Source organism: Panthera leo, chromosome A3 (genome assembly GCF_018350215.1).
Source record: "Panthera leo isolate Ple1 chromosome A3, P.leo_Ple1_pat1.1, whole genome shotgun sequence".
Classification (NCBI taxonomy): domain Eukaryota; kingdom Metazoa; phylum Chordata; class Mammalia; order Carnivora; family Felidae; genus Panthera; species Panthera leo.
Window position 1 is genome coordinate 52,708,498 of NC_056681.1, and position 8,491 is coordinate 52,716,988.

General features: G+C 41.0%; 1 pseudogene; it reads right to left on the bottom strand.

Moving 5' to 3' along the window:
• Nucleotides 1-2,371: 2,371 nt before the first annotated feature.
• On the bottom strand, nt 2,372-3,894 carry LOC122214991 (annotated as a pseudogene).
• Nucleotides 3,895-8,491: the final 4,597 nt, after the last annotated feature.

Below are 8,491 nucleotides of genomic sequence, written 5' to 3' on the forward strand. Positions count from 1 at the left end.
TCTACTTGTGTCTTCTTTGATTTTTATCAAGGTCCTTATAGTTTTTAGGGTGGAGATCTTTTACCTCCCTGATTAAATTTATTTCTAAGTATTTTATTATTTTTTTTAAATATGAAATTTATTGTCAAATTGGTTTCCATACACCACCCATTGCTCATCCCAAAAGGTGCCCTCCTCAATACCCATCACCCACCCTCCCCTCCCTCCCACCCCCCATCAACCCTCAGTTTGTTCTCAGTTTTTAACAGTCTCTTATGCTTTGGCTCTCTCCTACTCTAACCTCTTTTTTTCTCTTCCCCTCCCCCATAGACTTCTGTTAAGTTTCCCAGGATCCACATAAGAGTGAAAACATATGGTATCTGTCTTTCTCTGTATGACTTATTTCACTTAACATAACACTCTCCAGTTCCATCCACATTGCTACAAAGGGCCATATTTCATTCTTTCTCATTGCCACGTAGTATTCCATTGTGTATATAAACCACAATTTCTTTATCCATTCATCAGTTGATGGACATTTAGGCTCTTTCCATAATTTGGCTATTGTTGAGAGTGCTGCTATAAACATTGGGGTACAAGTGCCCCTATGCATCAGTACTCCTGTATCCCTTGGGTAAATTCCTAGCAGTGCTATTGCTGGGTCATAGGGTAGGTCTATTTTTAATTTTTTGAGGAACCTCCACACGGTTTTCCAGAGCAGCTGCACCAGTTTGCATTCCCACTAACAGTGCAAGAGGGTTCCCGTTTCTCCACATCCTCTCCAGCATCTATAGTCTCCGGATTTGTTCATTTTAGCCACTCTGACTGGCATGAGGTGAAATCTGAGTGTGGTTTTGATTTGTATTTCCCTGATGAGGAGCGACGTTGAGCATTTTTTTCCTGTGCCTGTTGACCATCTGGATGTCTTCTTTAGAGAAGTGTCTATTCATGCTTTCTGCCCATTTCTTCACTGGATTATTTGTTTTTCGGGTGTGGAGTTTGGTGAGCTCTTTATAGATTTTGGATACTAGCCCTTTGTCCGATATGTCATTTGCAAATATCTTTTCCCATTCCGTTGGTTGCCTTTTAGTTTTGTTGGTTGTTTCCTTTGCTGTGCAGAAGCTTTTTATCTTCATGAGGTCTCAATAGTTCATTTTTGCTTTCAATTCCCTTGCCTTTGGGGATGTGTCAAGTAAGAAATTGCTGTGGCTGAGATCAGAGAGGTTTTTTTCCTGCTTTCTCCTCTAGGGTTTTGATGGTTTCCTGTCTCACATTCAGGTCCTTTATCCATTTTGAGTTTATTTTGTGAATGGTGTGAGAAAGTGGTCTAGTTTCAATCTTCTGCATGTTGCTGTCCAGTTCTCCCAGCACCATTTGTTACAGAGACTGTCTTTTTTCCATTGGATATTCCTTCCTGCTTTGTCAAAGATTAGTTGGCCATACTTTTGTGGATCTAGTTCTGGGGTTTCTATTCTATTCTGTTGGTCTGTGTGTCTGTTTTTGTGCCAATACCATGCTGTCTTGATGACAGCTTTGTAGTAGAGGCTAAAGTCTGGGATTGTGATGCCTCCTGCTTTGGTCTTCTTCTTCAAAATTACTTTGGATATTTGGGGCTTTTTGTGGTTCCATAAAAAATTTAGGATTGCTTGTTCTAGCTTCGAGAAGAATGCTGGTGCAATTTTGATTGGGATTGCATTGAATGTGTAGATAGCTTTGGGTAGTATTGACATTTTGACAATATTTATTCTTCCAATCCATGAGCAAGGAATGTTTTCCCATTTCTTTATAACTTCTTCAATTTCCTTCATAAAAACCATTTATGAAAAGCCTACAGCTAATATCATCCTCAATGGGGAAAAACTGAGAGCTTTCTCCCTGAGATCAGGAACACAACATGGATGTCCACTCTTACTGCTGTTGTTTAACATAGTGTTGGAAGTTCTAGCATCAGCAATAAGACAACAAAAGGAAATCAAAGGGATCAAAATTGGCAAAGATGAAGTTAAGCTTTCACTTTTTGCAGATGACATGATATTATAAATGGAAAATCCGATAGACTCCACCAAAAGTCTGCTAGAACTGATACATGAATTCAGCAAAGTTGCAGGATACAAAATCAATGTACAGAAATCATTTGCATTCTTATACACTAATAATGAAGCAACAGAAAGACAAATAAAGAAACTGATCCCATTCACAATTGCACCAAGCATCATAAAATACCTAGGAATAAATCTAACCAAAGATGTAAAAGATCTGTATGCTGAAAACTGTAGAAAGCTTATGAAGGAAATTGAAGAAGATATAAAGAAATGGAAAAACATTCCATGTTCATGGATTAGAAGAATAAATATTGTTAAAATGTCAAGTGAATTTTAAATTAAAAGTAGAATTAGGGTTTCCAGAGCTTTAGGAGCCCATTTTCACTGTAGGTAGCAATCAGATTCTGATGAGAGTGATGTGTGATACCAATCACATCCTTCTTGTGAATTGTCAAAGTTCTCTTGCATTTGCTGGTGACTGTGCTAACACAGGAGAGCACAAAGTCCTCCTACACAGCAGATCCATTCACCACAGGGAGATAGGGCGTGGCAAACAGAATCACCACCTTCTTTGTTTCTTACCAGAGATGAAGTTTCTGACAATCTGCCCCTGCATGTTCATAATGACCACTGTATTTGATCTTCCACATACCACAAAGTGCTCTGGGTTTTTAGGAAGCAGGATCACACTGTTGATAGTGATATCTGTCCCTGCAATGCTGCCCAGGGATTTAAACGGATTTGAACGTTTTGTGGTCTTCATATTCCAGATATTTACAGTCCCATCAGAGGATGCACTAATAATACAATGTCCATCTTGTGTAAAAGTTAATCTATTTAACAAAAGAGGAATGGCCACAAAATTCCTTCAGGGTTTTCCCAGATTTTAAACCATGAATTCTAATTGTCTGGTCAAAAGAGGCAGTAAGGATATCACTGCTATCCTTAGAAAAGATTTTCTGTGACACCTTTACTGTGTGCCCTTTCAAATCTCCTAAACACTGTCCACTTTGAATCTTCCCCATACCTTGATTTTTTCCATTGTGGACCCCAGTTGCTAACATTTCTTTATCTCTGCTGAAACACATGCAGAGGACAGCATTATCCATCATCCTAAAGTCATCCTGGGCCTGGAACTAAAGATCCTTTCTGATTTTTCCAGTTGTAAAGTTCTAGACTTCAGTGAATCCAACAACAGGCCCAGTGACCAAATACTGACCATCTGGAGAAAATTGAGCACACTCCATATGTGATTTCTGACTAAACTTAATATGACGGTTCAGTTGTGTAGGAAACTTTTCTTCTTCTACATCTTTGACGGTTGTTTTGCCTCAGAACAAATCTATGTAGTCATTCCAGGAGGAAGCAATCCCTGATGTTGCTGCCACTTCAGTACCTGTCCCAGTAATGCCATGAGGTGAGATGGAGACACCACTGACTTCTCAGGTAAGGACTGGGAAATTGCTGCTCTTCTCTTTGCTACTTCTATTTGGGTAGACCTCACGAGGATCGAAATAAGACCTGGCCAAGAGGTTCTTCAAATGAACACACTGCTCTGGCTGTGTTTGTTTTAACATGATCATGGGAGCAGTCTGTCTCAGGAGTGACCTGGAAGCCCCCAATTCACGCAGCTCTATCAATTCCAGAACAACCCATTCATAGAGGTGAATGAGGGTTTTGTCTGGCAATTTCAGAGACTGTAAAACAGTATCCCAGTATTAATGTCAGCTACAAAACTTTCAGTGCTGTCCATGATATTCAGAGACACAGTAGTCTCTTCCTGTACATTCGCTAATGCCTGATATACGCTGTTTTCCTTCAGGTATTGTATGATAAGATGGGTCACATCCAAGCACTTGATTTTGATCAACATAGCATTATCCTCACAGGCAAAGAACTCACTCCACTATTCAGAATCAGAATTTTTGGAAACTCTTCTGGTTATTCTAATGTGCAGTCCAGTTTGAAAACTGCTGGACTAGAGTGGTGTTGCTTACAATTTTATGTACATAAGGATCTCCTCGAATCTCATCAGGTCTGGGATGGGGCCTCACATGCCCCATTTCTGACAAGTTTCCAGGATTTTCAGTTGCTACTGGCCCAAGGGCCACACTTGGAAAAACAAGGTCTACTAGGCAACCATGCAATGCCCTCTACCTTATGTATCCTCAGGGTACTTGCCCCAGTAGGGATCTGTGATTGGTCATCAGGCCCTACCTTCTCCCAATGTAGTCCTCAAGCTAAAGTCCTATCTCACATATCTTGTCCTCATTTGGTCTCTAGCACAGGCATCAGGCCTCTGTAGCACTCAGAAACACTGCCCAGGGAGGTGAGTTTATCCTTGACAAACCAACAAGAGCACAAGAGCTGGAATGTCCTGTTACTGTTGCTGCCTAAAATCAGTTAATTTTTCTCTCAGATGCTATAGCCATCTTGGTTGTCCTAGAGTTTTCTTGTGCAGGTAAAGGGACTTTACTCTTTTTTCTGGTTCTAGACACTGACCCAAAGTGAACTTTTTCTGCCTTGAACAAAGGGCAGAGTTGAGCTCTGGTGTTCAGGGAATGTAATTGGAGCCCAGTTTTCTCACACTCCGCTGTCCCCACCTCTGTCTATGAACTTATCTTTTAAAAAATCCTTTAAATGTAGTTGCTCATGGCTGAAGTCAGGGCACAGGCCCACGGCAGCCAGGGCCTGCCTTGAGTGGGCTGAGAGCAGCAATTCCTTTGCACTGTCCCCATCACTGGAGGGCATCTACTCCAAACTTGTAAGTGTGTTACACCTAGGACAGGGGAAGCTGCTCTCAAGGTCTCAGTCAGGTGGGCTCTCACCCACCTGTGCTTCTATATTCTATGGGCAAAGTCTCTGGAAGCACACAGTTTTAATCCTGCCTTGTTCCTCCCCAGAAAAGATGTAAATTCAGTGCCATTGGCACCCTGAATCTGCATCAGCAGAGGCTGCTTTGTGACTCCGGGTGGGAGGTGAAAATCAATTGTAATCTGCCTCGTTTACTCCCAGGGTTCCAGTTTGTGCTATCAAGTGTTAATGGAGAGTAAGGGAGAGAAATTATATTCCCATTGATTACCTGTGTACTAGTTGAGATAGATTTTAGCCACACTGAAATTTATTAAGGTAGGGAGGTTTAGACTTATACAAGAATTTCTGTAGGCAGTGCTTATCTGTTGGTGCTAATAAGGAAGTGACTAGGCACCTAAAATTATGGAGAGGACTCTAAGCAATGCATCCAGGAACTTAGCAACCTGGCTATTGTTGTCCTTGAAGTCAAAGTGATAGGTAGGAGTAGACTGAGGCAGTCAAGTTATGCATACCAAAGAGAAAAAGAGACCAAATGTCTAAGATTTGGTTAAATGCAGCTCGAACAGTAGCTGTCAAATATCAAGCATGACGTCTAAGGGAGCCTATCCAGGGCAAGTGAGGCGGAACATAATCCTACAGTGGCACCTGGTGGTGCGGGGGGATTCCTTGGGGGTCAGGAAGAGGTGTAAGGATGCCCCTCCTCATGAGAGTGCAGGAGGCTGGTAAGGTCATTGGTTTAAAATCTGATGAGAACAGTGTAAGCATACACCCTCTTCTCATCTTTTAGCAAACTTTGTGGTGCATTCAGTGACTACTCCCAAGGCTAATTCTGGTTCCCTCACTTCTTACCTGTGCAGTCATGGGACATTTCTTTAACCTCTCTGACCTTCAGATTCTCATCTGAATGAGGGGAGGTTAAGGGAGTATTTAATAAGTTCAAAATATGTAAAGGGTGTAACATAGGGTCTGACATTGCTTAATAAATCACTTAATAAATACTAGTTGTTATTTTGATTGTTTTTTGTTTTGTTTTGTTTATAAGGGATAAATACTATTCTATTAGTTGTTATGGTCAATGGATTATGATCTTGCTTCATAAAAAAAAAATTCCCTAGACTTCCAAGCTTACTGGTGGAAGGAGGCTCCCCCATTAGAAAAGAATAGCTGAACAGGTATAACACTGCCCCCAACATTTCTTGCACCTGTGCTCACCTCCATAATCACTTTGGCTCCTGGTAGGGAGGAGGGAAACAAAGGCAAAAGAATTGTAGCTTAAATTAAATCCTACAGTTTGGAGCCCACTAATAGACACCTGAAACATGCACCTTCCTCCGAGGACTTATGGCTGCATTAGTGCCTTAATGTTTAAGTTTTATTAAAGACTACAAGTAACCTTATCTTAACAGCAGCTAGCCCTTCAAGGTTCTGAAAGCCTTCCATCAAAGTTCCTTAGAAACTTACTTATCTCTATCTTTCCTCCCTCCACAAACTTAAAAGCATATAATCAGTCACTCCTCACAACCCCAGTGCTACTCTTTCTGCCCATGGATCCTGTTCCCATGCTTTAATAAAATCACCTTTTTGCACCCAAAATGGCTCAGGAATTCTTTCTTAGCCATTTTCTCTGAACCCCAAAATTTCATAATTTCATCAGTAAGAGTAGATAGGGATACTGCTGTACCTTTAACACCTGAGTCAAGAAGAAATCCAAAAGTTCCCTGATTCCTCTTAGCAGAGGCAGTAACAACCTATGAAAGCTGCACAAAATACAATCTTTTAAAAGTATAATTTTCTTTCTGGAACTCCTAAGTCCCACCATTCTGAGTGAGCTATCAGGAGCTGAGAGAAGTCCTCCTTCTGAGGTTCCTCATTTCCAGCCTGCCTCCCCTCTCTAACACATGTCTTTCCAAAGTTCCTTCCCAGATGCCTAAATCAGTCTTTCCCGACCACTGAGGGCTTTTCCCCAGATTCCCCTTTTTTTTTTCCTGAGCCATTTCTCTATGTAAATCACCTGCATTGCAGTGTAGCAAAAAATTCCACTGCAAGCCACATAAACTGTATTGTATCATAGCACAACACTAAAGCCACAGTGGTTACATGCTCAGGATGGCACATACACAATAACCCACTTGTTTTCTCTCGGAAGCCCGTTGTCTTTCTTTAGATAATTTGCTATTCTCCCAGAGAATAGAGGTTATAATGTACATTCTTCATCAACATTTGCAAGTTTAGACTCTACTGATGAGAAATAAAATTTATTCTTACAAAAATATGTTCCCATTTCCATCTGCTTTTAGGAAATGGTCCAGATCCACTTTTGCCCTGGTCACCTCTGGCTGTGATGCACACAGCTGTGTGGGTGACAGCTCGGGGTTCCTGGGTGATAGAGTTTTCCACCAGGTGAACCTCTCGTTGAAATGTTGTTTCATTCCTAGTTGTTTATGCTGTGCTCATTAATATTCAGTTCAGTAGTTGTAGGGCATCTACTTGTGTCAGGTGTTGTGCAAGGACATGAGTAACAAGGATCTAGTGTACATGGGTCATCTATGGGTGCTCCATGTCTTTTGCATATTGCCTGTACATTTAATAATCTCCACCTCACCTATCCAGATCCTTCTGTAATAACATGAAATCCAAAATATGTTTTCCAGACTTCCTGTGAGCATACACCTTCTTTCTGACTTTCCTGGGAAGAGTTGAAGGCTTTACCCACAAACAGGGAATTTCTCCCATTTCTCTTCTAGTGTGCTCAAATGAAGCCTCACAGATGGTGACCCTCAAGCTCTTCAGGCTTTTGACACCTGAAATCCCATTTCCCTGAGGCTTTGTGATTCCTCCACCAAGATCCTATTTCTGCTGCTTCTATGTCTGTTAAAGTTATCTTATTTTCCATTATTCTGATAAATCCTTTACATTTTCAGAATACACTTCTTCTAACTTTAAAAAATACTTATTTATTTTGAGAGAGACAGAGACAGCAGGAGAAGCAGAAGCCAAAGCAGGCTCTGTGCTGTTGGTGCAGAGCCTGACGTGGGACTCGAGCTCATGAACTGTGAGATCATGACCTGAGCTGAAATCAAGTCATATGCTTAACTGACTGAGCCACCCAGGTGCCCCATCCAATGCTACTTTGAAACATTGTTCCTTCAACCCATGGGGGAGGGGAAGGAAAGAAAAAGAGAGGTTAGAGTGGGAGAGAACCAAAGCATAAGAGACTCTTAAAAACTGAGAACAAACTGAAGGCTGATGGGGGGTGGGAGGGAGGGGAGGGTGGGTGATGGGTATTGAAGAGGGCATCTTTTGGGATGAGCACTGGGTGTTGTATGGAAACCAATTTGACAATAAATTTCATATATTTAAAAAAATAAAAATAAAAAAATAAAAAGCAAAAAAAAAAAAAAGAAACATTGTTCCTTCTCTTGGAAACTTTCTCTTTATTTAAAAGTCAAAACCTTCTTCTTAATATCATCCCCCTCTTCTTGTTTAAGTAATTGACACAACTTTCTGGAACTCCTCTTTCATTGAGAACTTATGCAGGGGACTCTCAACCCATCTTTAATGCTGCAGATTAAGTCTTCATTTTAACTTTCATGGTATTCAGTTTTCATCCTCCCACTTGCACAGCTACATTCTGGATTTGTCATGCCCCAGAGCTT